This window comes from Crinia signifera, chromosome 8 (assembly GCF_055691185.1).
Source record: "Crinia signifera chromosome 8, ASM5569118v1, whole genome shotgun sequence".
Classification (NCBI taxonomy): domain Eukaryota; kingdom Metazoa; phylum Chordata; class Amphibia; order Anura; family Myobatrachidae; genus Crinia; species Crinia signifera.
In genome coordinates this window covers 65315388-65342076 of record NC_139224.1, presented here as the reverse complement: position 1 = coordinate 65342076, position 26689 = coordinate 65315388, and the positions used below count along the sequence as shown (strand labels likewise).

At 39.8% G+C, this 26689-nt stretch overlaps 40 non-coding genes and 4 pseudogenes across 40 annotated transcripts; all 44 read left to right on the top strand.

Moving 5' to 3' along the window:
- The first annotated feature begins 153 nt into the window (after positions 1-153).
- Positions 154-272, top strand: LOC146030951 (5S ribosomal RNA). Its single transcript, XR_014456432.1, has one exon. It is a non-coding gene; the product is annotated as a 5S ribosomal RNA (ribosomal RNA).
- Positions 273-614: 342 nt separating this feature from the next.
- LOC146034646 (5S ribosomal RNA) lies at positions 615-733 on the top strand. Its single transcript, XR_014460050.1, has one exon. It is a non-coding gene; the product is annotated as a 5S ribosomal RNA (ribosomal RNA).
- Positions 734-1078: 345 nt separating this feature from the next.
- LOC146034381 (5S ribosomal RNA) lies at positions 1079-1197 on the top strand. Its single transcript, XR_014459787.1, has one exon. It is a non-coding gene; the product is annotated as a 5S ribosomal RNA (ribosomal RNA).
- Positions 1198-1543: 346 nt separating this feature from the next.
- On the top strand, positions 1544-1662 carry LOC146032000 (5S ribosomal RNA). The gene has a single exon (XR_014457449.1). It is a non-coding gene; the product is annotated as a 5S ribosomal RNA (ribosomal RNA).
- A 342-nt stretch (positions 1663-2004) lies between these two features.
- Positions 2005-2123, top strand: LOC146034645 (5S ribosomal RNA). The gene has a single exon (XR_014460049.1). It is a non-coding gene; the product is annotated as a 5S ribosomal RNA (ribosomal RNA).
- Positions 2124-2468: 345 nt separating this feature from the next.
- On the top strand, positions 2469-2587 carry LOC146034950 (5S ribosomal RNA). Its single transcript, XR_014460354.1, has one exon. It is a non-coding gene; the product is annotated as a 5S ribosomal RNA (ribosomal RNA).
- Positions 2588-2930: 343 nt separating this feature from the next.
- On the top strand, positions 2931-3049 carry LOC146034959 (5S ribosomal RNA). The gene has a single exon (XR_014460363.1). It is a non-coding gene; the product is annotated as a 5S ribosomal RNA (ribosomal RNA).
- A 345-nt stretch (positions 3050-3394) lies between these two features.
- On the top strand, positions 3395-3513 carry LOC146032078 (5S ribosomal RNA). The gene has a single exon (XR_014457524.1). It is a non-coding gene; the product is annotated as a 5S ribosomal RNA (ribosomal RNA).
- Positions 3514-3858: 345 nt separating this feature from the next.
- On the top strand, positions 3859-3977 carry LOC146030491 (5S ribosomal RNA). The gene has a single exon (XR_014455984.1). It is a non-coding gene; the product is annotated as a 5S ribosomal RNA (ribosomal RNA).
- A 341-nt stretch (positions 3978-4318) lies between these two features.
- LOC146031709 (5S ribosomal RNA) lies at positions 4319-4437 on the top strand. Its single transcript, XR_014457168.1, has one exon. It is a non-coding gene; the product is annotated as a 5S ribosomal RNA (ribosomal RNA).
- A 342-nt stretch (positions 4438-4779) lies between these two features.
- Positions 4780-4898, top strand: LOC146032453 (5S ribosomal RNA). Its single transcript, XR_014457887.1, has one exon. It is a non-coding gene; the product is annotated as a 5S ribosomal RNA (ribosomal RNA).
- Positions 4899-5239: 341 nt separating this feature from the next.
- On the top strand, positions 5240-5358 carry LOC146031343 (5S ribosomal RNA). Its single transcript, XR_014456811.1, has one exon. It is a non-coding gene; the product is annotated as a 5S ribosomal RNA (ribosomal RNA).
- A 345-nt stretch (positions 5359-5703) lies between these two features.
- Positions 5704-5822, top strand: LOC146034043 (5S ribosomal RNA). The gene has a single exon (XR_014459450.1). It is a non-coding gene; the product is annotated as a 5S ribosomal RNA (ribosomal RNA).
- A 345-nt stretch (positions 5823-6167) lies between these two features.
- Positions 6168-6286, top strand: LOC146027360 (5S ribosomal RNA). Its single transcript, XR_014454764.1, has one exon. It is a non-coding gene; the product is annotated as a 5S ribosomal RNA (ribosomal RNA).
- A 342-nt stretch (positions 6287-6628) lies between these two features.
- On the top strand, positions 6629-6747 carry LOC146032759 (5S ribosomal RNA). Its single transcript, XR_014458178.1, has one exon. It is a non-coding gene; the product is annotated as a 5S ribosomal RNA (ribosomal RNA).
- A 344-nt stretch (positions 6748-7091) lies between these two features.
- Positions 7092-7210, top strand: LOC146031566 (5S ribosomal RNA). The gene has a single exon (XR_014457031.1). It is a non-coding gene; the product is annotated as a 5S ribosomal RNA (ribosomal RNA).
- Positions 7211-7555: 345 nt separating this feature from the next.
- On the top strand, positions 7556-7674 carry LOC146031974 (5S ribosomal RNA). Its single transcript, XR_014457424.1, has one exon. It is a non-coding gene; the product is annotated as a 5S ribosomal RNA (ribosomal RNA).
- A 345-nt stretch (positions 7675-8019) lies between these two features.
- On the top strand, positions 8020-8138 carry LOC146027359 (5S ribosomal RNA). Its single transcript, XR_014454763.1, has one exon. It is a non-coding gene; the product is annotated as a 5S ribosomal RNA (ribosomal RNA).
- Positions 8139-8480: 342 nt separating this feature from the next.
- Positions 8481-8599, top strand: LOC146032757 (5S ribosomal RNA). Its single transcript, XR_014458177.1, has one exon. It is a non-coding gene; the product is annotated as a 5S ribosomal RNA (ribosomal RNA).
- A 345-nt stretch (positions 8600-8944) lies between these two features.
- LOC146027365 (5S ribosomal RNA) lies at positions 8945-9063 on the top strand. The gene has a single exon (XR_014454769.1). It is a non-coding gene; the product is annotated as a 5S ribosomal RNA (ribosomal RNA).
- Positions 9064-15745: 6682 nt separating this feature from the next.
- On the top strand, positions 15746-15864 carry LOC146031856 (5S ribosomal RNA). Its single transcript, XR_014457309.1, has one exon. It is a non-coding gene; the product is annotated as a 5S ribosomal RNA (ribosomal RNA).
- Positions 15865-16209: 345 nt separating this feature from the next.
- LOC146034699 (5S ribosomal RNA) lies at positions 16210-16328 on the top strand. The gene has a single exon (XR_014460102.1). It is a non-coding gene; the product is annotated as a 5S ribosomal RNA (ribosomal RNA).
- Positions 16329-16674: 346 nt separating this feature from the next.
- On the top strand, positions 16675-16793 carry LOC146030629 (5S ribosomal RNA). Its single transcript, XR_014456117.1, has one exon. It is a non-coding gene; the product is annotated as a 5S ribosomal RNA (ribosomal RNA).
- Positions 16794-17138: 345 nt separating this feature from the next.
- LOC146033573 (5S ribosomal RNA) lies at positions 17139-17257 on the top strand. The gene has a single exon (XR_014458981.1). It is a non-coding gene; the product is annotated as a 5S ribosomal RNA (ribosomal RNA).
- Positions 17258-17600: 343 nt separating this feature from the next.
- On the top strand, positions 17601-17719 carry LOC146028165 (5S ribosomal RNA; annotated as a pseudogene).
- A 345-nt stretch (positions 17720-18064) lies between these two features.
- On the top strand, positions 18065-18183 carry LOC146034510 (5S ribosomal RNA). Its single transcript, XR_014459915.1, has one exon. It is a non-coding gene; the product is annotated as a 5S ribosomal RNA (ribosomal RNA).
- Positions 18184-18524: 341 nt separating this feature from the next.
- Positions 18525-18643, top strand: LOC146032049 (5S ribosomal RNA). Its single transcript, XR_014457497.1, has one exon. It is a non-coding gene; the product is annotated as a 5S ribosomal RNA (ribosomal RNA).
- Positions 18644-18987: 344 nt separating this feature from the next.
- Positions 18988-19106, top strand: LOC146033427 (5S ribosomal RNA). The gene has a single exon (XR_014458837.1). It is a non-coding gene; the product is annotated as a 5S ribosomal RNA (ribosomal RNA).
- A 342-nt stretch (positions 19107-19448) lies between these two features.
- LOC146031527 (5S ribosomal RNA) lies at positions 19449-19567 on the top strand. Its single transcript, XR_014456992.1, has one exon. It is a non-coding gene; the product is annotated as a 5S ribosomal RNA (ribosomal RNA).
- Positions 19568-19912: 345 nt separating this feature from the next.
- LOC146027585 (5S ribosomal RNA) lies at positions 19913-20031 on the top strand. The gene has a single exon (XR_014454980.1). It is a non-coding gene; the product is annotated as a 5S ribosomal RNA (ribosomal RNA).
- Positions 20032-20373: 342 nt separating this feature from the next.
- On the top strand, positions 20374-20492 carry LOC146033248 (5S ribosomal RNA). The gene has a single exon (XR_014458658.1). It is a non-coding gene; the product is annotated as a 5S ribosomal RNA (ribosomal RNA).
- A 345-nt stretch (positions 20493-20837) lies between these two features.
- Positions 20838-20956, top strand: LOC146027900 (5S ribosomal RNA; annotated as a pseudogene).
- A 345-nt stretch (positions 20957-21301) lies between these two features.
- Positions 21302-21420, top strand: LOC146031855 (5S ribosomal RNA). The gene has a single exon (XR_014457308.1). It is a non-coding gene; the product is annotated as a 5S ribosomal RNA (ribosomal RNA).
- A 345-nt stretch (positions 21421-21765) lies between these two features.
- Positions 21766-21884, top strand: LOC146032902 (5S ribosomal RNA). The gene has a single exon (XR_014458314.1). It is a non-coding gene; the product is annotated as a 5S ribosomal RNA (ribosomal RNA).
- A 345-nt stretch (positions 21885-22229) lies between these two features.
- LOC146031853 (5S ribosomal RNA) lies at positions 22230-22348 on the top strand. Its single transcript, XR_014457306.1, has one exon. It is a non-coding gene; the product is annotated as a 5S ribosomal RNA (ribosomal RNA).
- Positions 22349-22693: 345 nt separating this feature from the next.
- Positions 22694-22812, top strand: LOC146028059 (5S ribosomal RNA; annotated as a pseudogene).
- A 346-nt stretch (positions 22813-23158) lies between these two features.
- Positions 23159-23277, top strand: LOC146031839 (5S ribosomal RNA). The gene has a single exon (XR_014457292.1). It is a non-coding gene; the product is annotated as a 5S ribosomal RNA (ribosomal RNA).
- Positions 23278-23622: 345 nt separating this feature from the next.
- Positions 23623-23741, top strand: LOC146035157 (5S ribosomal RNA). The gene has a single exon (XR_014460561.1). It is a non-coding gene; the product is annotated as a 5S ribosomal RNA (ribosomal RNA).
- Positions 23742-24084: 343 nt separating this feature from the next.
- LOC146028336 (5S ribosomal RNA) lies at positions 24085-24203 on the top strand (annotated as a pseudogene).
- A 345-nt stretch (positions 24204-24548) lies between these two features.
- Positions 24549-24667, top strand: LOC146034509 (5S ribosomal RNA). Its single transcript, XR_014459914.1, has one exon. It is a non-coding gene; the product is annotated as a 5S ribosomal RNA (ribosomal RNA).
- A 341-nt stretch (positions 24668-25008) lies between these two features.
- Positions 25009-25127, top strand: LOC146032047 (5S ribosomal RNA). Its single transcript, XR_014457495.1, has one exon. It is a non-coding gene; the product is annotated as a 5S ribosomal RNA (ribosomal RNA).
- Positions 25128-25471: 344 nt separating this feature from the next.
- Positions 25472-25590, top strand: LOC146033425 (5S ribosomal RNA). Its single transcript, XR_014458835.1, has one exon. It is a non-coding gene; the product is annotated as a 5S ribosomal RNA (ribosomal RNA).
- Positions 25591-25932: 342 nt separating this feature from the next.
- LOC146031525 (5S ribosomal RNA) lies at positions 25933-26051 on the top strand. Its single transcript, XR_014456990.1, has one exon. It is a non-coding gene; the product is annotated as a 5S ribosomal RNA (ribosomal RNA).
- Positions 26052-26396: 345 nt separating this feature from the next.
- LOC146027357 (5S ribosomal RNA) lies at positions 26397-26515 on the top strand. The gene has a single exon (XR_014454760.1). It is a non-coding gene; the product is annotated as a 5S ribosomal RNA (ribosomal RNA).
- Positions 26516-26689: the final 174 nt, after the last annotated feature.

The window sequence follows — 26689 nt, the reverse complement described above, 5'->3', positions numbered from 1 at the left end:
TTAATTTGAGACCACCTGCTAATATCATGTCCTGTAGGTCTTTTTACATTACCAACACATGATTTTTTTCAGTAAGCCAATACAGTTAGGAAACTTTTTTATTAACTTACCTGGTTATAGAAGTAGAAGAGGGCAAAAAAGTGCCAGTATCTCACCTACAGCCATACCACATTGGCTACGCCCAATCTCGTCTGATCTTGGAAGCTAAGCAGTGTTGGGCCTGGTTAGTACTTGGGTGGGAGACCACATGGGAACACCAGGTGCTGTAGGTTTTTTCTTATTACTGGCAAATTATTTTTATTCTCTAGCTATTTAAATTGGAAACTTTTTTTTATTGCCAGTACAGACATTTGGAAGAGGTCAAACAGACACAATAGCCATCACCTAAAAACTTACCACACTGTTTAGGCCCAATTCCAACTGCTTTTGGCAGCTAAACAGTGTTGAGCCTCTTTAGTAGTTTAACTTGAGACCACCTGCTTATATCATGTCCTGTAGGTCTTTTTACATTACCAACACATGATTTTTTTCAGTAAGCCAAAACAGTTAGGAAACTTTTTTATTAGCTTACCTGGTTATAGAAGTAGAAGAGGGCAAAAAAGTGCTTGTATTTCACCTACAGCCATACCACTTTGGACACGCCCAATCTCGTCTAATCTTGGAAGCTAAGCAATGTTGGGCCTGGTTAGTACTTGGGTGGGATACCACATGGGAACACCAGGTGCTGTAGGCTTTTTCCCATTACTGGCAAATTGTTTTTATTCTCTAGCTATTTAAATTGGAAACATTTTCTTTTTATTGCCGATACAGACATTTGGGAGAGGTCAAACAGAAACAATAGCCATCACCTAAAGACTTACCACACTTTTTCGGCCCAATTCCAACTGCTTTTGGCAGCTAACCAGTGTTGAGCCTCTTTAGTATATTAATTTGAGACCACCTACTTATATCATGTCCTGTAGGTCTTTTTACATTACCAACACATGATTTTTTTCAGTAAGCCAAAACAGTTAGGAAAATTTTTTATTAGCTTACCTGGTTATAGAAGTAGAAGAGGGAAAAAAAGTGCTTGTATTTCACCTACAGCCATACCACATTGGATACACCCAATCTCGTGTGATCTTGGAAGCTAAGCAGTGTTGGGCCTGGTTAGTACTTGGGAGGGAGGCCACATGGGAACACCAGGTGCTGTAGGATTTTTCTTATTACTGGCAAATTGTTTTTATTCTCTAGCTTTTTAAATTGGAAACTTTTTTCTCTTTATTGCCAGTACAGACATTTGGAAGAGGTCAAACAGACACAATAGCCATCACCTAAAAACTTACCACACTGTTTAGGCCCAATTCCAACTGCTTTTGGCAGCTAAACAGTGTTGAGCCTCTTTAGTAGTTTAATTTGAGACCACCTGCTAATATCATGTCCTGTAGGTCTTTTTACATTACCAACACATGATTTTTTTCAGTAAGCCAATACAGTTAGGAAACTTTTTTATTAACTTACCTGGTTATAGAAGTAGAAGAGGGCAAAAAAGTGCCAGTATCTCACCTACAGCCATACCACATTGGCTACGCCCAATCTCGTCTGATCTTGGAAGCTAAGCAGTGTTGGGCCTGGTTAGTACTTGGGTGGGAGACCACAAGGGAACACCAGGTGCTGTAGGTTTTTTCTTATTACTGGCAAATTATTTTTATTCTCTAGCTATTTAAATTGGAAACTTTTTTTTATTGCCAGTACAGACATTTGGAAGAGGTCAAACAGACACAATAGCCATCACCTAAAAACTTACCACACTGTTTAGGCCCAATTCCAACTGCTTTTGGCAGCTAAACAGTGTTGAGCCTCTTTAGTAGTTTAATTTGAGACCACCTGCTTATATCATGTCCTGTAGGTCTTTTTACATTACCAACACATGATTTTTTTCAGTAAGCCAAAACAGTTAGGAAACTTTTTTATTAGCTTACCTGGTTATAGAAGTAGAAGAGGGCAAAAAAGTGCTTGTATTTCACCTACAGCCATACCACTTTGGACACGCCCAATCTCGTCTAATCTTGGAAGCTAAGCAATGTTGGGCCTGGTTAGTACTTGGGTGGGATACCACATGGGAACACCAGGTGCTGTAGGCTTTTTCCCATTACTGGCAAATTGTTTTTATTCTCTAGCTATTTAAATTGGAAACATTTTCTTTTTATTGCCGATACAGACATTTGGGAGAGGTCAAACAGAAACAATAGCCATCACCTAAAGACTTACCACACTTTTTCGGCCCAATTCCAACTGCTTTTGGCAGCTAACCAGTGTTGAGCCTCTTTAGTATATTAATTTGAGACCACCTACTTATATCATGTCCTGTAGGTCTTTTTACATTACCAACACATGATTTTTTTCAGTAAGCCAAAACAGTTAGGAAAATTTTTTATTAGCTTACCTGGTTATAGAAGTAGAAGAGGGAAAAAAAGTGCTTGTATTTCACCTACAGCCATACCACATTGGATACGCCCAATCTCGTGTGATCTTGGAAGCTAAGCAGTGTTGGGCCTGGTTAGTACTTGGGAGGGAGGCCACATGGGAACACCAGGTGCTGTAGGATTTTTCTTATTACTGGCAAATTGTTTTTATTCTCTAGCTATTTAAATTGGAAAAAAAACTTTTATTGCCAGTACAGACATTTGGAAGAGGTCAAACAGACACAATAGCCATCACCTAAAAACTTACCACACTGTTTAGGCCCAATTCCAACTGCTTTTGGCAGCTAAACAGTGTTGAGCCTCTTTAGTAGTTTAATTTGAGACCACCTGCTTATATCATGTCCTGTAGGTCTTTTTACATTACCAACACATGATTTTTTTCAGTAAGCCAAAACAGTTAGGAAACTTTTTTATTAACTTACCTGGTTATAGAAGTAGAAGAGGGCAAAAAAGTGCCTGTATCTCACCTACAGCCATACCACATTAGATACGCCCAATCTCGTCTGATCTTGGAAGCTAAGCAATATTGGGCCTGGTTAGTACTTGGGTGGGAGACCACATGGGAACAACAGGTGCTGTAGGCTTTTTCCCATTACTGGCAAATTGATTTTATTCTCTAGCTATTTAAATTGGAAACTTTTTCTTTTTATTGGCGATACAGACATTTGGGAGAGGTCAAACAGACACAATAGCCATCACCTAAAGACTTACCACACTTTTTCGGCCCAATTCCAACTGCTTTTGGCAGCTAAACAGTGTTGAGCCTCTTTAGTAGATTAATTTGAGACCACCTGCTTATATCATGTCCTGTAGGTCTTTTTACATTACCAACACATGATTTTTTTCAGTAAGCCAAAACAGTTAGGAAACTTTTTTATTAGCTTACCTGGTTATAGAAGTAGAAGAGGGCAAAAAAGTGCTTGTATTTCACCTACAGCCATACCACATTGGATACGCCCAATCTCGTCTGATCTTGGAAGCTAAGCAGTGTTGGGCCTGGTTAGTACTTGGGTGGGAGACCACATGGGAACACCAGGTGATGTAGGTTTTTCCCATTACTGGCAAATTGTTTTTATTCTCTAGCTTTTTAAATTGGAAACTTTTTTCTCTTTATTGCCAATACAGACATTTGGGAGAGGTCAAACAGACACAATAGCCATCACCTAAAGACTTACCACACTTTTTCGGCCCAATTCCAACTGCTTTTGGCAGCTAAACAGTGTTGAGCCTCTTTAGTAGATTAATTTGAGACCACCTGCTTATATCATGTCCTGTAGGTCTTTTTACATTACCAACACATGATTTTTTTCAGTAAGCCAAAACAGTTAGGAAACTTTTTTATTAGCTTACCTGGTTATAGAAGTAGAAGAGGGCAAAAAAGTGCTTGTATTTCACCTACAGCCATACCACATTGGATGCGCCCAATCTCGTCTGATCTTGGAAGCTAAACAGTGTTGGGCCTGGTTAGTACTTGGGTGGGAGACCACATGGGAACACCAGGTGCTGTAGGTTTTTCCCATTACTGGCAAATTGTTTTTATTCTCTAGCTTTTTAAATTGGAAACTTTTTTTTATTGCCAGTACAGACATTTGGAAGAGGTCAAACAGACACAATAGCCATCACCTAAAAACTTACCACACTGTTTAGGCCCAATTCCAACTGCTTTTGGCAGCTAAACAGTGTTGAGCCTCTTTAGTAGTTTAATTTGAGACCACCTGCTAATATCATGTCCTGTAGGTCTTTTTACATTACCAACACATGATTTTTTTCAGTAAGCCAATACAGTTAGGAAACTTTTTTATTAACTTACCTGGTTATAGAAGTAGAAGAGGGCAAAAAAGTGCCTGTATCTCACCTACAGCCATACCACATTAGATACGCCCAATCTCGTCTGATCTTGGAAGCTAAGCAGTGTTGGGCCTGGTTAGTACTTGGGTGGGAGACCACATGGGAACACCAGGTGCTGTAGGTTTTTTCTTATTACTGGCAAATTGTTTTTATTCTCTAGCTATTTAAATTGGAAACTTTTTTTTATTGCCAGTACAGACATTTAGAAGAGGTCAAACAGACACAATAGCCATCACCTAAACACTTACCACACTGTTTAGGCCCAATTCCAACTGCTTTTGGCAGCTAAACAGTGTTGAGCCTCTTTAGTAGTTTAATTTGAGACCACCTGCTTATATCATGTCCTGTAGGTCTTTTTACATTACCAACACATGATTTTTTTCAGTAATCCAAAACAGTTACGAAACTTTTTTATTAGCTTACCTGGTTATAGAAGTAGAAGAGGGCAAAAAAGTGCCTGTATCTCACCTACAGCCATACCACATTGGATACGCCCAATCTCGTCTGATCTTGGAAGCTAAGCAGTGTTGGGCCTGGTTAGTACTTGGGTGGGAGACCACATGGGAACACCAGGTGCTGTAGGTTTTTCCCATTACTGGCAAATTGTTTTTATTCTCTAGTTTTTTAAATTGGAAACTTTTTTTTATTGCCAGTACAGACATTTGGAAGAGGTCAAACAGACACAATAGCCATCACCTAAAAACTTACCACACTGTTTAGGCCCAATTCCAACTGCTTTTGGCAGCTAAACAGTGTTGAGCCTCTTTAGTAGATTAATTTGAGACCACCTGCTTATATCATGTCCTGTAGGTCTTTTTACATTACCAACACATGATTTTTTTCAGTAAGCCAAAACAGTTAGGAAACATTTTTATTAGCTTACCTGGTTATAGAAGTAGAAGAGGGCAAAATAGTGCCTGTACCTCACCTACAGCCATACCACATTGGATACACCCAATCTCGTCTGATTTTGGAAGCTAAGCAGTGTTGGGCCTGGTTAGTACTTGGGTGGGAGACCATATGGGAACACCAGGTGCTGTAGGTTTTGTCCCATTACTGGCAAATTGTTTTTATTCTCTAGCTATTTAAATTGGAAACTTTTTCTTTTTATTGCCGATACAGACATTTGGGAGAGGTCAAACAGACACAATAGTCATCACCTAAAGACTTACCACACTGTTTCTGCCCAATTCCAACTGCTTTTGGCAGCTAAACAGTGTTGAGCCTCTTTAGTAGATTAATTTGAGACCACCTGCTTATATCATGTCATGTAGGTCTTTTTACATTACCAACACATGATTTTTTTCAGTAAGCCAAAACAGTTAGGAAACTTTTTTATTAACTTACCTGGTTATAGAAGTAGAAGAGGGCAAAAAAGTGCCTGTATCTCACCTACAGCCATACCACATTGGATATGCCTAATCTCGTCTGATCTTGGACGCTAAGCAGTGTTGGGCCTGGTTAGTACTTGGGTGGGAGACCATATGGGAACACCAGGTGCTGTAGGTTTTTTCCCATTACTGGCAAATTGTTTTTATTCTCTAGCTATTTAAATTGGAAACTTTTTCTTTTTATTGCCGATACAGACATTTGGGAGAGGTCAAACAGACACAATAGTCATCACCTAAAGACTTAACACACTGTTTCAGCCCAATTCCAACTGCTTTTGGCAGCTAAACAGTGTTGAGCCTCTTTAGTAGATTAATTTGAGACCACCTGCTTATATCATGTCCTGTAGGTCTTTTTACATTACCAACACATGATTTTTTTCAGTAAGCCAAAACTGTTAGGAAACTTTTTTATTAGCTTACCTGGTTATAGAAGTAGAAGAGGGCAAAAAAGTGCTTGTATTTCACCTACAGCCATACCACATTGGATACGCCCAATCTCGTCTGTTCTTGGAAGCTAAGCAGTGTTGGGCCTGGTTAGTACTTGGGTGGGAGACCACATGGGAACACCCAGTGCTGTAGGATTTTTTCCATTACTGGCAAATTGTTTTTATTCTCTAGCTATTTAAATTGGAAACTTTTTTTTATTGCCAGTACAGACATTTGGAAGAGGTCAAACAGACACAATAGCCATCACCTAAAAACTTACCACACTGTTTAGGCCCAATTCCAACTGCTTTTGGCAGCTAAACAGTGTTGAGCCTCTTTAGTAGATTAATTTGAGACCACCTGCTTATATCATGTCCTGTAGGTCTTTTTACATTACCAACACATGATTTTTTTCAGTAAGCCAAAACAGTTAGGAAACATTTTTATTAGCTTACCTGGTTATAGAAGTAGAAGAGGGCAAAATAGTGCCTGTATCTCACCTACAGCCATACCACATTGGATACGCCCAATCTCGTCTGATCTTGGAAGCTAAGCAGTGTTAGGCCTGGTTAGTACTTGGGTGGGAGACCATATGGGAACACCAGGTGCTGTAGGTTTTTCGCATTACTGGCAATTTGTTTTTATTCTCTAGCTATTTAAATTGGAAACTTTTTCTTTTTATTGCTGATACAGACATTTGGGAGAGGTCAAACAGACACAATAGTCATCACCTAAAGACTTACCACACTGTTTCGGCCCAATTCCAACTGCTTTTGGCAGCTAAACAGTGTTGAGCCTCTTTAGTAGATTAATTTGAGACCACCTGCTTATATCATGTCATGTAGGTCTTTTTACATTACCAACACATGATTTTTTTCAGTAAGCCAAAACAGTTAGGAAACATTTTTATTAGCTTACCTGGTTATAGAAGTAGAAGAGGGCAAAATAGTGCCTGTACCTCACCTACAGCCATACCACATTGGATACACCCAATCTCGTCTGATCTTGGAAGCTAAGCAGTGTTGGGCCTGGTTAGTACTTGGGTGGGAGACCATATGGAAACACCAGGTGCTGTAGGTTTTTTCCCATTACTGGCAAATTGTTTTTATTCTCTAGCTATTTAAATTGGAAACTTTTTCTTTTTATTGCCGATACAGACATTTGGGAGAGGTCAAACAGACACAATCGTCATCACCTAAAGACTTACCACAGTGTTTCGGCCCAATTCCAACTGCTTTTGGCAGCTAAACAGTGTTGAGCCTCTTTAGTAGATTAATTTTAGACCACCTGCTTATATCATGTCATGTAGGTCTTTTTACATTAGCAACACATGATTTTTTTCAGTAAGCCAATACAGTTAGGAAACTTTTTTATTAACTTACCTGGTTATAGAAGTAGAAGAGGGCAAAAAAATGCCTGTATCTCACCTACAGCCATACCACATTGGATACGCCCAATCTCGTCTGATCTTGGAAGCTAAGCAGTGTTGGGCCTGGTTAGTACTTAGGTGGTAGACCACATGGGAACACCAGGTGCTGTAGGTTTTTTCCCATTACTGGCAAATTGTTTTGATTCTCTAGCTATTTAAATTGGAAACTTTTTCTTTTTATTGCTGATACAGACATTTGGAAGAGGTCAAACAGACACAATAGCCATCACCTAAAAACTTACCACACTGTTTCAGCCCAATTCCAACTGCTTTTGGCAGCTAAACAGTGTTGAGCCTCTTTAGTAGATTAATTTGAGACCACCTGCTTATATCATCTCCTGTAGGTCTTTTTACATTACCAACACATGATTTTTTTCAGTAAGCCAAAACTGTTAGGAAACTTTTTTATTAGCTTACCTGGTTATAGAAGTAGAAGAGGGCAAAAAAGTGCTTGTATTTCACCTACAGCCATACCACATTGGATACGCCCAATCTCGTCTGTTCTTGGAAGCTAAGCAGTGTTGGGCCTGGTTAGTACTTGGGTGGGAGACCACATGGGAACACCCAGTGCTGTAGGATTTTTTCCATTACTGGCAAATTGTTTTTATTCTCTAGCTATTTAAATTGGAAACTTTTTTTTATTGCCAGTACAGACATTTGGAAGAGGTCAAACAGACACAATAGCCATCACCTAAAAACTTACCACACTGTTTAGGCCCAATTCCAACTGCTTTTGGCAGCTAAACAGTGTTGAGCATCTTTAGTAGATTAATTTGAGACCACCTGCTTATATCATGTCCTGTAGGTCTTTTTACATTACCAACACATGATTTTTTTCAGTAAGCCAAAACAGTTAGGAAACATTTTTATTAGCTTACCTGGTTATAGAAGTAGAAGAGGGCAAAATAGTGCCTGTATCTCACCTACAGCCATACCACATTGGATACGCCCAATCTCGTCTGATCTTGGAAGCTAAGCAGTGTTAGGCCTGGTTAGTACTTGGGTGGGAGACCATATGGGAACACCAGGTGCTGTAGGTTTTTTCCCATTACTGGCAATTTGTTTTTATTCTCTAGCTATTTAAATTGGAAACTTTTTCTTTTTATTGCTGATACAGACATTTGGGAGAGGTCAAACAGACACAATAGTCATCACCTAAAGACTTACCACACTGTTTCGGCCCAATTCCAACTGCTTTTGGCAGCTAAACAGTGTTGAGCCTCTTTAGTAGATTAATTTGAGACCACCTGCTTATATCATGTCATGTAGGTCTTTTTACATTACCAACACATGATTTTTTTCAGTAAGCCAAAACAGTTAGGAAACTTTTTTATTAACTTACCTGGTTATAGAAGTAGAAGAGGGCAAAAAAGTGCCTGTATCTCAGCTACAGCCATACCACATTGGATATGCCTAATCTCGTCTGATCTTGGAAGCTAAGCAGTGTTGGGCCTGGTTAGTACTTGGGTGGGAGACCATATGGGAACAACAGGTGCTGTAGGTTTTTTCCCATTACTGGCAAATTGTTTTTTTTTTTTTTTTTATACAACTTTTTTATTATATTTTCATATAAAGTAACAAATAAAAGATAATGACATGTAGCACCACAATCAGGTGTCTTGCAGATCTGTCACAGTTATATCAGTTAGACACAAATACAGAGAAAAAAGAAATACAATCTTATAAATCTAAGTACACACATTGTATTAAATCTATTTAGAGTTCTAAGATAGTGAGGCAATGGTGTAGTATTTTTCTTAAATGATGTTGTTGGCCTTTGAGAAAAGTATCTTAATCTAGCTATGTTTTTTAGAGACTATTCTGACCAATCTCGAACTAACTGATGAGTAGTAAATTCGGATAACACTACATGTAGGAAGTTCGCACTTTACCTCCTGTCTGATGTACTTCTTTCCTTATGCCTAATCTCACCATCATGTGATTCCACAACATTCAGTACATATAAAAAATTTACATAAAGCGTACAATAAATCTATATATGTCATCTATACATACCACAGATATAACAGATATAACAAATATAACAAAGGGTAAAAGGGGGGTGGAAAGAATGACAGAGAGGTTGGAGGGTGGGGTGGGGGGGGTGGGGTGGAGAAGACCAGTATAGTCCTAACTTTATTTTTTTCATCATCATAATTTCTGTGATCAATAAGCATTCATGTAATACATAATGGTAATAAAAAGGAATAATTTTTGAGGTTGGTTCAGAGAATACCAACGAGTTTGCTCAAAGATTTTTTGGATTCGTGTTTGAACATCAGGGTCAAGACTATTCATGTAAATTCCCCATTTTTTATGAAAACGGACAGCCCCTTCTTCAATTTGTATAGTTGCAGTTTTTCTGTCAAAGTATAGAAGCTGTAACATTTTAGTCTGAACCTCTTCCACAGTGGGGGAAGATTTTGTTAGCCAGTGAGTAAGGATGACTTTTTTCGCCACTGTTACAAACGTTGTTAACACAGGGGTTAGAAGTGACGCTTTTCGATTTAAATCCCATACAGTAAAATTAGCAAACAAACATGCAACTGGATGGAGTGTCACATTTAGCTGGAGTGAGCGGTTAATATAATATATCAGTTTGTACCAAAATTTTTTAACAGTGCCACATTCCCACATACAATGTATAAAGGATGCTGAAGTTATCTTACATTTAGGGCAATGACCTTCGTTTCCTTCGGCGAAGTGTGCTTACCTGGCCGGGGATATGTAAGCCATGTGTAGGGAAAAATAATGGGTTTCCTGCAGGTATGCAGATCCTAAGATTTTCATCGTCTGTTCATATCTTTCACTAATAGATTGAGGGGACGGGATGTTTGGCAGTACTTGAACCCATCTATTGTGGAGTTTGTTCCATCTCTCATGGGTGTATATGTCAGTTAGAATAGAGTAAAGTGAACTTATTCTGTATTTGTGGGATTCTAGTGTAGCTAAAAGAATTTGTAGTCGGTCTGGGCCTGAGGGTGGTTGAGGATTATACGAAGAGGGTAATAGGGAGGAAAGGTAGTGGCGTAGTTGTAAATACATAAAGAATTGCCCTCGAGGTAGGTTATACTTAGATTGTAGATCTGTGAAAGAGAGTATAGTGCCCCCCGGATCAAACACCTTGGAGGAAGCTGTTATTCCCAAATCATGCCATCGGCGAAAATTATAATTGGACAGGGATGGTGGAAAGGCCGGATTCCCCCATAATGGTATATATTTGGATGACTGTGGGTTTCTATGTAGAGATTTATTGATCGCTATCCATGAATGGTATATATCTTTGAAAAGTGGGTTATTAAGCACTGTTGGTGGTATGTCTGATTTTTTAGAATGTAAGAGCGCGCCTGGTGAAAAAGGGTAGAGCATTGCTTCATCTAGTTTAGTATCCGTAAAAGAATTAGTACCTAGCAGCCAGTCAGCAATACAATGGAAAAGAACTGATTGGTTATATAGCATAAAATCTGGTAGGCCTACTCCCCCTGTTCTCCTTGGGGCTGTTAATTTAGTGAGTGCAATCCTGGGTTTCTTGCCTCGCCATAAAAAGCAAGGGATTATTTTGTTAAGTTTCTTCATATCTGATTTGGATATGTGCAGAGGGATTTTCTGCATCAGATAAAAGAGTTTAGGAAAAATGATGCTTTGTATAACTGCCACTCTTCCTAATAAAGAAATTCGGAGCATCTTCCAGCTTTCTAGTGATGTGGCTATTTTCGTAATGACAGGTATATAGTTTTTAGCATATAAGTCGTTAAGATTAGCTGTGATTTTGATGCCTAGATATTTAATATCAGAGGAAGTGGTATTGAAAGGTAAAGAGGTCAGGTAGTCCCTAATTCTCTTATCCGTATTGGGGAAAAGCAAAATTTCCGATTTAGAGAGGTTTATGCGATATCCGGCAACGGCTCCAAAAGAAAAGATAAGACGTAATATTTCAGGGATAGTAGAGGTAGGATCAGAAATGAAGAGCAACATGTCATCTGCAAATAATGACAGACGAAGCTCTATGTTGCCAATCTTTATTCCTTTGTATTTGTCAGAGGCTCTTATGGCGATGGCTAAAGGTTCAAGGGCTATGGCAAATAAGAGAGGGGATAATGGGCATCCTTGACGGGTTCCTTTACGAATAGTGATCGGGGAAGAAAGAATGCCTTTGCTAGCAATTTGGAGAGGTGTATAGGCATTTTAAGAATGATATAAATTTAGCAGGGAGTCCGAATTTAGTTAGGGTATTAAATAGATGGGGCCACTCAATAAGATCGAATGCCTTCTCCGCGTCCAACGATAAAATCAAGTTGGACGCGGGAAGGGAGGGTTTTGACGTAGAAGCGTAAACCGCCGTGAGAACTCTGCGGACGTTGGTCTCAGAGTGTCTCCCGGCGATGAAGCCCGTCTGATCCGGGTGTATAATAGAGGGGAGGATGAATTTTAGTCTATCGGCCAGAATTTTTGTTAAGAGTTTATAATCAAGGTTTAATAATGAAATAGGCCTATAAGATCCAGGAAGGGAAGGGTCCCTACCTGGTTTTGGGAGTACTCTAAGGGTCGCTGTGTTAAAGTGGGTGGGTGGGGTTGTGGCAGAAAGAATTGAGTTAAGAACCGTTACTAAGGTGGGGCCTATATGTTGGAGGAGAATTTTATAAAAGTCGCCGCTAAAGCCATCAGGGCCTGGGGCTTTGTCACTTTTCAAATGTTTAACTGCCTCCATGACCTCTTCTAGTTGTATGGGGGCTATTAATTTCTGTGCATCTATTTCCGTAATTTTTGGGCATGTAAGGGAGTTCCAAAAATCATGAGGAAGGTTGGGTAATGATGAAGGAGAGGATAGTATAGGGGGGGGAAGAGGGGGATCAGAGTATAAAGAGGTATAAAAGTCACGTAATACATCGGCTATCTCTGAATTAGATGAAGTTAGTGAACCATCTACTTTCTTTAGGGGGTGAACCGTTGCCGGAGATCGGGTACCTTGAAGTAAATTGGTCAAGAGTTTACCTGTCTTATTACCAAATTTATGGTAACGATAATTTACAGAAAACATATGTCTATCACCTAGGGTTTGAATGTAGTGGTCAAAATTTGTTTTTGCAAGTGTATAGAGCTGTTTATTGCCTGGGGAGGGCATTGACTTATATTGCTGAAAGGCTGCGGTCAGTTCGGACTGTACTGTGATATATTTAGAGGCATATTGGCGTTTCATATTTGACACATAAGATATAATCGCGCCTCTCATCACTGTTTTAGACGCCATCCAGAAGAGGGTGGGATCAGAAGTCATATAATCTGCGTTATTCAATGTATAGTCTTTCCATGTTAGTTCAATATGATTTTGAAAGTCTTTATTTTTAGATAAATAGGCTGGAAATTTCCACTGTCTCTTCTCGGGTGGCGTCAGGGGAGACTCTAGCGAAGCAATGACCAATGCATGGTCTGATAAAACAATGGGAGTGATTTGAGAGGAGGTAATCATGGGGAATATGGATTGCGATACTAAGATGTAGTCTATTCTAGACATAGTAGCGTGGGCTGATGATAAACAGGTACATTCTGTGTCAATAGGATGGAGGGCTCTCCAGACATCAATCAATTGGAGTTTGTTTGCAAATGTGGGGACGCCAATTTTTGGGAGGGTAGGGGCAGAGGCTTTGGGTTTAGACTTGTCTAGGGTCGGAGATGATATTAAATTAAAGTCTCCACCCACTATGAGGGATTCTGATAATTTGGGACTCAGCTTCGCTACAAGGTGTTGTAAGAATTTCCTAGAATATTTGTTTGGGGCATATATGTTGGATAGGGTGAATGGGCGGGATCCGACCTTAAGTGTGAGAATTAAGTATCTGCCTCTCGGGTCCGTAATTATGTCTGAGACTTCATGTGTAATATGTTTTTGTATCAGGATTACTACACCGCGGGCCTTGGATGTATATGTACTGGAACCTAGTACCTGCCATCCCAGTGTGTTTAACTTCAGTACCTCATTAGGTAATAAATGCGTTTCTTGCAACATGGCGATGTGGATGTCTTGTTTCTTTAAGTATGTCAGGATCTTTCGTCTCTTGATTGGAGAATTGATACCCCCGATGTTCCATGTGCCTATATTCAGGGAGGGTGTAGCAGACATCTGGATGCGAAGACATCTTGGGCTACCTGGTCAGCAAGGAAGTGAAAGAAAGGGTGGGGGGGGGAAAAGATGGGAGGGAAAGCGACAAACAAGGTACAAACATATAACACATAGAGAGCTGTGCTATTAATGAACAACATTTTTGTTAAATTGTTATACGGGAGCTTCCCTTCAAGGGAAGTAAAAAGAAAAGAGAAAGTGTAACAAGGCAAAATGAAGTTCTTGACTTCCGTGGATATCAACTATTAAAGTAACAGTTCAACCTAGAATAAATCCGGTAGCAGTAATGTGAGGTAATAATACAGGGAATAGGGGAAAAAAAGGAGGGGAGTCCGCATGTCACTCAAGCTGCAATCCAATAAGGGAGGAGAGATCAGTTGATCTTAGGAATGGGATTCAGCAATATTTTATGCGGAGAGTAATATATTTAAACAGTGTGAAATCATACTTTCAGCGGAGTATTCATCTGGCTACCATGCCTCGGATATGTTACGTCCAGGACAAATGCTATGTTTGTAGCAGACAGTACAGGGGTATTCATAGGTGAGTGAAGTCTGCCGGTTATCGTCCAAAAAGCAAAATTATGAAAAAAATCATAACAGATAATTGTCTCGGGGTAAGAACTCCAGAAGCGCAGTTTCATGGGTGTCAGTAACCATTATGAAGAGGTGGCATTGGCGACTGGGTCACTTATATCTTCTGGGTGCATTCGTGAAAGGCCTCGTAGATAAGCTTGAGCGTCATCCGGGGTCATAAAATCCTTATGGGAGGTGCCGTCATAAATACGTAAACGTGCTGGGTAAAGAAGGCCGAATTTGCGACCCTCAGCTATCATTTGGGAGCAAATGGGCGAAAAAGCTTTACGGGCCCTGGTCAGTTCCACAGAATAATCCTGGAATAGGAACAATTTATGGCCCTCCCACATTAGATCCTTGACCTTGCGCGAGGCCGACCAGAGAGCTTGCTTGTGGAGAAAATTGAGAGTCTTGAATAAAGTGACCGGGGGTCTAGGTTTAGTAGGAGAAGGGGTTGGGCCAACTCTGTGCACCCTTTCGATTACCATGTCGCTGCATTCCTGTGAGACCCCCAGTAATGTAGGTAAAGTGTTTTTCACAAAAAATGCCAGGGCAGGACCTTTGAGGGACTCTGGTAAACCTACTATCCGGAGATTGCTCCTCCTCGACCTATTTTCCAAGTCGTCTAACTTATTCCAGACCTGGTAATTTTCAGTGGTCAGGGATTTAACTGTTTGTTTGAGCCCCTCTATATCGTGTGTTGCCGCGTTTAGTACATTTTCATTATGAGCCACTCTTTTAGTGAGAGTGCTCATCTGTGCTGTTATGTCCGCTACCGCTTGTCTGAGTAGCGGGGTCATAGTAGACCTGATGGCGTCTACTATCTCGCCATATGTCACTGGGGAGTCTGGGGCTCTGTATACCTGAGCTCCGGTGGCATGGTCCCCCTCGATGATGCTTTTCTTGGAGGCAGGAGAGGATGCATCTCTATCAGCGTCAGGCGCCATGTTGCCTGTGCGGCGTTTCTCCTGTCTGGCGACGGGCGTCCCCGCGGGAGTCATCTGTGACACGGTGCGGTCCATTCTTTAGGTAATCGACTGCGAGGTACTTCAGGTCTCTGTCGAGGCTAAACGAAGCCTTTAGAAGGTGTTTTGCAGCGGGTGACCACGGAGCTCCGGCGGCTGTGTCCTCACACCATGAGACCGGAACCGGAAGTCTCCTGGCAAATTGTTTTTATTCTCTAGCTATTTAAATTGGAAACTTTTTCTTTTTATTGCCGATACAGACATTTGGGAGAGGTCAAACAGACACAATAGTCATCACCTAAAGACTTACCACACTGTTTCGGCCCAATTCCAACTGCTTTTGGCAGCTAAACAGTGTTGAGCCTCTTTAGTAGATTAATTTGAGACCACCTGCTTATATCATGTCATGTAGGTCTTTTTACATTACCAACACATGATTTTTTTCAGTAAGCCAATACAGTTAGGAAACTTTTTTATTAACTTACATGGTTATAGAAGTAGAAGAGGGCAAAAAATTGCCTGTATCTCACCTACAGCCATACCACATTGGATACGCCCAATCTTATCTGATCTTGGAAGCTAAGCAGTGTTGGGCCTGGTTAGTACTTGGGTGGGAGACCATATGGGAACACCAGGTGCTGTAGGTTTTTTCCCATTACTGGCAAATTGTTTTTATTCTCTAGCTATTTAAATTGGAAACTTTTTCTTTTTATTGCCGATACAGACATTTGGGAGAGGTCAAACAGACACAATAGTCATCACCAAAAGACTTACCACACTGTTTCGGCCCAATTCCAACTGCTTTTGGCAGCTAAACAGTGTTGAGCCTCTTTAGTAGATTAATTTGAGACCACCTGCTTATATCATGTCATGTAGGTCTTTTTACATTACCAACACATGATTTTTTTCAGTAAGCCAAAACAGTTAGGAAACTTTTTTATTAACTTACCTGGTTATAGAAGTAGAAGAGGGCAAAAAAGTGCCTGTATCTCACCTACAGCCATACCACATTATATATGCCTAATCTCGTCTGATCTTGGAAGCTAAGCAGTGTTGGGCCTGGTTAGTACTTGGGTGGGAGACCATATGGGAACACCAGGTGCTGTAGGTTTTTTTAATATTACTGGCAAATTGTTTTTATTCTCTAGCTATTTAAATTGGAAACTTTTTCTTTTTATTGCCGATACAGACATTTGGGAGAGGTCAAACAGACACAATAGTCATCACCTAAAGACTTACCACACTGTTTTGGCCCAATTCCAACTGCTTTTGGCAGCTAAACAGTGTTGAGCCTCTTTAGTAGATTAATTTGAGACCACCTGCTTATATCATGTCATGTAGGTCTTTTTACATTACCAACACATGATTTTTTTCAGTAAGCCAATACAGTTAGGAAACTTTTTTATTAACTTACCTGGTTATAGAAGTAGAAGAGGGCAAAAAAGTGCCTGTATCTCACCTACAGCCATACCACATTGGATACGCCCAATCTCGTCTGATCTTGGAAGCTAAGCAGTGTTGGGCCTGGTTAGTACTTAGGTGGGAGACCACATGGGAACACCAGGTGCTGTAGGTTTTTTCCCATTACTGGCAAATTGTTTTGATTCTCTAGCTATTTAAATTGGAAACTTTTTCTTTTTATTGCCGATACAGACATTTGGAAGAGGTCAAACAGACACAATAGCCATCACCTAAAAACTTACCACACTGTTTCGGCCCAAGTCCAACTGCTTTTGGCAGCTAAACAGTGTTGAGCCTCTTTAGTAGATTAATTTGAGACCACCTGCTTATATCATGTCCTGTAGGTCTTTTTACATTACCAACACATGATTTTTTTCAGTAAGCCAAAACTGTTAGGAAACTTTTTTATTAGCTTACCTGGTTATAGAAGTAGAAGAGGGCAAAAAAGTGCTTGCATTTCACCTACAGCCATACCACATTGGATACGCCCAATCTCGTCTGTTCTTGGAAGCTAAGCAGTGTTGGGCCTGGTTAGTACTTGGGTGGGAGACCACATGGGAACACCCGGTGCTGTAGGATTTTTTCCATTACTGGCAAATTGTTTTTATTCTCTAGCTATTTAAATTGGAAACTTTTTTTTATTGCCAGTACAGACATTTGGAAGTGGTCAAACAGACACAATAGCCATCACCTAAAAACTTACCACACTGTTTAGGCCCAATTCCAACTGCTTTTGGCAGCTAAACAGTGTTGAGCCTCTTTAGTAGATTAATTTGAGACCACCTGCTTATATCATGTCATGTAGGTCTTTTTACATTACTAACACATGATTTTTGTTCCGTAAGCCAAAACAGTTAGGAAACCTTTTTATTAACTTACCTGGTTATAGAAGTAGAAGAGGGCAAAATAGTGCCTGTATCTCACCTACAGCCATACCACATTGGATATGCCTAATCTCGTCTGATCGTGGAAGCTAAGAAGTGTTGGGCCTGGTTAGTACTTGGGTGGGAGACCATATGGGAACACCAGGTGCTGTAGGTTTTTTCCCATTACTGGAAAATTGTTTTTATTCTCTAGCTATTTTAATTGGAAACTTTTTCTTTTTATTGCCGATACAGACATTTGGGAGAGGTCAAACAGACACAATAGTCATCACCTAAAGACTTACCACACTGTTTCGGCCCAATTCCAACTGCTTTTGGCAGCTAAACAGTGTTGAGCCTCTTTAGTAGATTAATTTGAGACCACCTGCTTATATCATGTCATGTAGGTCTTTTTACATTACCAACACATGATTTTTTTCAGTAAGCCAATACAGTTAGGAAACTTTTTTATTAACTTACCTGGTTATAGAAGTAGAAGAGGGCAAAAAAGTGCCTGTATCTCACCTACAGCCATACCACATTGGATACACTTAATCTCGTCTGATCTTGGAAGCTAAGCAGTGTTGGGCCTGGTTAGTACTTAGGTGGGAGACGACATGGGAACACCAGGTGCTGTAGGTTTTTTCCCATTACTGGCAAATTGTTTTGATTCTCTAGCTATTTAAATTGGAAAAAATTTTTTATTGCCAGTACAGACATTTGGAAGAGGTCAAACAGACACAATAGCCATCACCTAAAACTTACCACACTGTTTCGGCCCAATTCCAACTGCTTTTGGCAGCTAAACAGTGTTGAGCCTCTTTAGTAGATTAAATTGAGACCACCTGCTTATATCATGTCCTGTAGGTCTTTTTACTTTACCAACACATGATTTTTTTCAGTAAGCCAAAACTGTTAGGAAACTTTTTTATTAGCTTACCTGGTTATAGAAGTAGAAGAGGGCAAAATAGTGCCTGTATCTCACCTACAGCCATACCACATTGGATACGCCCAATCTCGTCTGATCTTGGAAGCTAAGCAGTGTTGGGCCTGGTTAGTACTTAGGTGGGAGACCATATGGGAACACCAGGTGTTGTAGGTTTTTTCCCATTACTGGCAAATTGTTTTTATTCTCTAGCTATTTAAATTGGAAACTTTTTCTTTTTATTGCCGATACAGACATTTGGGAGAGGTCAAACAGACACAATAGTCATCAACTAAACACTTACCACACTGTTTCGGCCCAATTCCAACTGCTTTTGGCAGCTAAACAGTGTTGAGCCACTTTAGTAGATTAATTTGAGACCACCTGCTTATATCATGTCATGGAGGTCTTTTTACATTACCAACACATGATTTTTTTCAGTAAGCCAATACAGTTAGGAAACTTTTTTATTAACTTACCTGGTTATAGAAGTAGAAGAGGGCAAAAAGTGCCTGTATCTCACCTACAGCCATACCACATTGGATACGCCCAATCTCGTCTGATCTTGGAAGCTAAGCAGTGTTGGGCCTGGTTAGTACTTGGGTGGGAGACCATATTGGAACACCTGGTGCTGTAGGATTTTTTCCATTACTGGCAAATTGTTTTTATTCTCTAGCTATTTAAATTGGAAACTTTTTTTTATTGCCAGTAAAGACATTTAAAAGAGGTCAAACAGACACAATAGCCATCACCTAAAAACTTACCACACTGTTTAGGCCCAATTCCAACTGCTTTTGGCAGCTAAACAGTGTTGAGCCTCTTTAGTAGATTAATTTGAGACCACCTGCTTATATCATGTCATGTAGGTCTTTTTACATTACCAACACATGATTTTTTTCAGTAAGCCAATACAGTTAGGAAACTTTTTTATTAACTTACCTGGTTATAGAAGTAGAAGAGGGCAAAAAAGTGCCTGTATCTCACCTACAGCCATACCACATTGGATACGCTCAATCTCGTCTGATCTTGGAAGCTAAGCAGTGTTGGGCCTGGTTAGTACTTAGGTGGGAGACCACATGGGAACACCAGGTGCTGTAGGTTTTTTCCCATTACTGGCAAATTGTTTTGATTCTCTAGCTATTTAAATTGAAAACTTTTTCTTTTTATTGCTGATACAGACATTTGGAAGAGGTCAAACAGACACAATAGCCATCACCTAAAAACTTACCACACTGTTTCAGCCCAATTCCAACTGCTTTTGGCAGCTAAACAGTGTTGAGCCTCTTTAGTAGATTAATTTGAGACCACCTGCTTATATCATGTCCTGTAGGTCTTTTTACATTACCAACACATGATTTTTTTCAGTAAGCCAAAACTGTTAGGAAACTTTTTTATTAGCTTACCTGGTTATAGAAGTAGAAGAGGGCAAAAAAGTGCTTGTATTTCACCTACAGCCATACCACATTGGATACGCCCAATCTCGTCTGTTCTTGGAAGCTAAGCAGTGTTGGGCCTGATTAGTACTTGGGTGGGAGACCACATGGGAACACCCAGTGCTGTAGGATTTTTTCCATTACTGGCAAATTGTTTTTATTCTCTAGCTATTTAAATTGGAAACTTTTTTTTATTGCCAGTACAGACATTTGGAAGAGGTCAAACAGACACAATAGCCATCACCTAAAAACTTACCACACTGTTTAGGCCCAATTCCAACTGCTTTTGGCAGCTAAACAGTGTTGAGCCTCTTTAGTAGATTAATTTAAGACCACCTGCTTATATCATGTCCTGTAGGTCTTTTTACATTACCAACACATGATTTTTTTCAGTAAGCCAAAACAGTTAGGAAACATTTTTATTAGCTTACCTGGTTATAGAAGTAGAAGAGGGCAAAATAGTGCCTGTATCTCACCTACAGCCATACCACATTGGATACGCCCAATCTCGTCTGATCTTGGAAGCTAAGCGGTGTTAGGCCTGGTTAGTACTTGGGTGGGAGACCATATGGGAACACCAGGTGCTGTAGGTTTTTTCCCATTACTGGCAATTTGTTTTTATTCTCTAGCTATTTAAATTGGAAACTTTTTCTTTTTATTGCTGATACAGACATTTGGGAGAGGTCAAACAGACACAATAGTCATTACCTAAAGACTTACCACACTGTTTCGGCCCAATTCCAACTGCTTTTGGCAGCTAAACAGTGTTGAGCCTCTTTAGTAGATTAATTTGAGACCACCTGCTTATATCATGTCATGTAGGTCTTTTTACATTACCAACACATGATTTTTTTCAGTAAGCCAAAACAGTTAGGAAACTTTTTTATTAACTTACCTGGTTATAGAAGTAGAAGAGGGCAAAAAAGTGCCTGTATCTCAGCTACAGCCATACCACATTGGATATGCCTAATCTCGTCTGATCTTGGAAGCAAAGCAGTGTTGGGCCTGGTTAGTACTTGGGTGGGAGACCATATGGGAACAACAGGTGCTGTAGGTTTTTTCCCATTACTGGCAAATTGTTTTTATTCTCTAGCTATTTAAATTGGAAACTTTTTCTTTTTATTGCCGATACAGACATTTGGGAGAGGTCAAACAGACACAATAGTCATCACCTAAAGACTTACCACACTGTTTCGGCCCAATTCCAACTGCTTTTGGCAGCTAAACAGTGTTGAGCCTCTTTAGTAGATTAATTTGAGACCACCTGCTTATATCATGTCATGTAGGTCTTTTTACATTACCAACACATGATTTTTTTCAGTAAGCCAATACAGTTAGGAAACTTTTTTATTAACTTACCTGGTTATAGAAGTAGAAGAGGGCAAAAAAGTGCCTGTATCTCACCTACAGCCATACCACATTGGATACGCCCAATCTTATCTGATCTTGGAAGCTAAGCAGTGTTGGGCCTGGTTAGTACTTGGGTGGGAGACCATATGGGAACACCAGGTGCTGTAGGTTTTTTCCCATTACTGGCAAATTGTTTTTATTCTCTAGCTATTTAAATTGGAAACTTTTTCTTTTTATTGCCGATACAGACATTTGGGAGAGGTCAAACAGACACAATAGTCATCACCTAAAGACTTACCACACTGTTTCGGCCCAATTCCAACTGCTTTTGGCAGCTAAACAGTGTTGAGCCTCTTTAGTAGATTAATTTGAGACCACCTGCTTATATCATGTCATGTAGGTCTTTTTACATTACCAACACATGATTTTTTTCAGTAAGCCAAAACAGTTAGGAAACTTTTTTATTAACTTACCTGGTTATAGAAGTAGAACAGGGCAAAAAAGTGCCTGTATCTCACCTACAGCCATACCACATTGGATATGCCTAATCTCGTCTGATCTTGGAAGCTAAGCAGTGTTGGGCCTGGTTAGTACTTGGGTGGGAGACCATATGGGAACACCAGGTGCTGTAGGTTTTTTCCCATTACTGGCAAATTGTTTTTATTCTCTAGCTATTTAAATTGGAAACTTTTTCTTTTTATTGCCGATACAGACATTTGGGAGAGGTCAAACAGACACAATAGTCATCACCTAAAGACTTACCACACTGTTTCGGCCCAATTCCAACTGCTTTTGGCAGCTAAACAGTGTTGAGCCTCTTTAGTAGATTAATTTGAGACCACCTGCTTTCATCATGTCATGTAGGTCTTTTTACATTACCAACACATGATTTTTTTCAGTAAGCCAATACAGTTAGGAAACTTTTTTATTAACTTACATGGTTATAGAAGTAGAAGAGGGCAAAAAATTGCCTGTATCTCACCTACAGCCATACCACATTGGATACGCCCAATCTTATCTGATCTTGGAAGCTAAGCAGTGTTGGGCCTGGTTAGTACTTGGGTGGGAGACCATATGGGAACACCAGGTGCTGTAGGTTTTTTCCCATTACTGGCAAATTGTTTTTATTCTCTAGCTATTTAAATTGGAAACTTTTTCTTTTTATTGCCGATACAGACATTTGGGAGAGGTCAAACAGACACAATAGTCATCACCAAAAGACTTACCACACTGTTTCGGCCCAATTCCAACTGCTTTTGGCAGCTAAACAGTGTTGAGCCTCTTTAGTAGATTAATTTGAGACCACCTGCTTATATCATGTCATGTAGGTCTTTTTACATTACCAACACATGATTTTTTTCAGTAAGCCAAAACAGTTAGGAAACTTTTTTATTAACTTACCTGGTTATAGAAGTAGAAGAGGGCAAAAAAGTGCCTGTATCTCACCTACAGCCATACCACATTATATATGCCTAATCTCGTCTGATCTTGGAAGCTAAGCAGTGTTGGGCCTGGTTAGTACTTGGGTGGGAGACCATATGGGGACACCAGGTGCTGTAGGTTTTTTTAATATTACTGGCAAATTGTTTTTATTCTCTAGCTATTTAAATTGGAAACTTTTTCTTTTTATTGCCGATACAGACATTTGGGAGAGGTCAAACAGACACAATAGTCATCACCTAAAGACTTACCACACTGTTTCGGCCCAATTCCAACTGCTTTTGGCAGCTAAACAGTGTTGAGCCTCTTTAGTAGATTAATTTGAGACCACCTGCTTATATCATGTCATGTAGGTCTTTTTACATTACCAACACATGATTTTTTTCAGTAAGCCAATACAGTTAGGAAACTTTTTTATTAACTTACCTGGTTATAGAAGTAGAAGAGGGCAAAAAAGTGCCTGTATCTCACCTACAGCCATACCACATTGGATACGCCCAATCTCGTCTGATCTTGGAAGCTAAGCAGTGTTGGGCCTGGTTAGTACTTAGGTGGGAGACCACATGGGAACACCAGGTGCTGTAGGATTTTTCCCATTACTGGCAAATTGTTTTGATTCTCTAGCTATTTAAATTGGAAACTTTTTCTTTTTATTGCCGATACAGACATTTGGAAGAGGTCAAACAGACACAATAGCCATCACCTAAAAACTTACCACACTGTTTCGGCCCAAGTCCAACTGCTTTTGGCAGCTAAACAGTGTTGAGCCTCTTTAGTAGATTAATTTGAGACCACCTGCTTATATCATGTCCTGTAGGTCTTTTTACATTACCAACACATGATTTTTTTCAGTAAGCCAAAACTGTTAGGAAACTTTTTTATTAGCTTACCTGGTTATAGAAGTAGAAGAGGGCAAAAAAGTGCTTGCATTTCACCTACAGCCATACCACATTGGATACGCCCAATCTCATCTGTTCTTGGAAGCTAAGCAGTGTTGTGCCTGGTTAGTACTTGGGTGGGAGACCACATGGGAACACCCGGTGCTGTAGGATTTTTTCCATTACTGGCAAATTGTTTTTATTCTCTAGCTATTTAAATTGGAAACTTTTTTTTATTGCCAGTACAGACATTTGGAAGTGGTCAAACAGACACAATAGCCATCACCTAAAAACTTACCACACTGTTTAGGCCCAATTCCAACTGCTTTTGGCAGCTAAACAGTGTTGAGCCTCTTTAGTAGATTAATTTGAGACCACCTGCTTATATCATGTCATGTAGGTCTTTTTACATTACTAACACATGATTTTTGTTCCGTAAGCCAAAACAGTTAGGAAACCTTTTTATTAACTTACCTGGTTATAGAAGTAGAAGAGGGCAAAATAGTGCCTGTATCTCACCTACAGCCATACCACATTGGATATGCCTAATCTCGTTTGATCGTGGAAGCTAAGAAGTGTTGGGCCTGGTTAGTACTTGGGTGGGAGACCATATGGGAACACCAGGTGCTGTAGGTTTTTTCCCATTACTGGAAAATTGTTTTTATTCTCTAGCTATTTTAATTGGAAACTTTTTCTTTTTATTGCCGATACAGACATTTGGGAGAGGTCAAACAGACACAATAGTCATCACCTAAAGACTTACCACACTGTTTCGGCCCAATTCCAACTGCTTTTGGCAGCTAAACAGTGTTGAGCCTCTTTAGTAGATTAATTTGAGACCACCTGCTTATATCATGTCATGTAGGTCTTTTTACATTACCAACACATGATTTTTTTCAGTAAGCCAATACAGTTAGGAAACTTTTTTATTAACTTACCTGGTTATAGAAGTAGAAGAGGGCAAAAAAGTGCCTGTATCTCACCTACAGCCATACCACATTGGATACACTTAATCTCGTCTGATCTTGGAAGCTAAGCAGTGTTGGGCCTGGTTAGTACTTAGGTGGGAGACGACATGGGAACACCAGGTGCTGTAGGTTTTTTCCCATTACTGGCAAATTGTTTTGATTCTCTAGCTATTTAAATTGGAAAAAAATTTTTATTGCCAGTACAGACATTTGGAAGAGGTCAAACAGACACAATAGCCATCACCTAAAACTTACCACACTGTTTCGGCCCAATTCCAACTGCTTTTGGCAGCTAAACAGTGTTGAGCCTCTTTAGTAGATTAAATTGAGACCACCTGCTTATATCATGTCCTGTAGGTCTTTTTACTTTACCAACACATGATTTTTTTCAGTAAGCCAAAACTGTTAGGAAACTTTTTTATTAGCTTACCTGGTTATAGAAGTAGAAGAGGGCAAAATAGTGCCTGTATCACACCTACAGCCATACCACATTGGATACGCCCAATCTCGTCTGATCTTGGAAGCTAAGCAGTGTTGGGCCTGGTTAGTACTTAGGTGGGAGACCATATGGGAACACCAGGTGTTGTAGGTTTTTTCCCATTACTGGCAAATTGTTTTTATTCTCTAGCTATTTAAATTGGAAACTTTTTCTTTTTATTGCCGATACAGACATTTGGGAGAGGTCAAACAGACACAATAGTCATCAACTAAACACTTACCACACTGTTTCGGCCCAATTCCAACTGCTTTTGGCAGCTAAACAGTGTTGAGCCACTTTAGTAGATTAATTTGAGACCACCTGCTTATATCATGTCATGGAGGTCTTTTTACATTACCAACACATGATTTTTTTCAGTAAGCCAATACAGTTAGGAAACTTTTTTATTAACTTACCTGGTTATAGAAGTAGAAGAGGGCAAAAAGTGCCTGTATCTCACCTACAGCCATACCACATTGGATACGCCCAATCTCGTCTGATCTTGGAAGCTAAGCAGTGTTGGGCCTGGTTAGTACTTGGGTGGGAGACCATATTGGAACACCTGGTGCTGTAGGATTTTTTCCATTACTGGCAAATTGTTTTTATTCTCTAGCTATTTAAATTGGAAACTTTTTTTTATTGCCAGTACAGACATTTAAAAGAGGTCAAACAGACACAATAGCCATCACCTAAAAACTTACCACACTGTTTAGGCCCAATTCCAACTGCTTTTGGCAGCTAAACAGTGTTGAGCCTCTTTAGTAGATTAATTTGAGACCACCTGCTTATATCATGTCATGTAGGTCTTTTTACATTACCAACACATGATTTTTTTCAGTAAGCCAATACAGTTAGGAAACTTTTTGATTAACTTACCTGGTTATAGAAGTAGAAGAGGGCAAAAAAGTGCCTGTATCTCACCTACAGCCATACCACATTGGATACGCTCAATCTCGTCTGATCTTGGAAGCTAAGCAGTGTTGGGCCTGGTTAGTACTTAGGTGGGAGACCACATGGGAACACCAGGTGCTGTAGGTTTTTTCCCATTACTGGCAAATTGTTTTGATTCTCTAGCTATTTAAATTGAAAACTTTTTCTTTTTATTGCTGATACAGACATTTGGAAGAGGTCAAACAGACACAATAGCCATCACCTAAAAACTTACCACACTGTTTCAGCCCAATTCCAACTGCTTTTGGCAGCTAAACAGTGTTGAGCCTCTTTAGTAGATTAATTTGAGACCACCTGCTTATATCATGTCCTGTAGGTCTTTTTACATTACCAACACATGATTTTTTTCAGTAAGCCAAAACTGTTAGGAAACTTTTTTATTAGCTTACCTGGTTATAGAAGTAGAAGAGGGCAAAAAAGTGCTTGTATTTCACCTACAGCCATACCACATTGGATACGCCCAATCTCGTCTGTTCTTGGAAGCTAAGCAGTGTTGGGCCTGGTTAGTACTTGGGTGGGAGACCACATGGGAACACCCAGTGCTGTAGGATTTTTTCCATTACTGGCAAATTGTTTTTATTCTCTAGCTATTTAAATTGGAAACTTTTTTTTATTGCCAGTACAGACATTTGGAAGAGGTCAAACAGACACAATAGCCATCACCTAAAAACTTACCACACTGTTTAGGCCCAATTCCAACTGCTTTTGGCAGCTAAACAGTGTTG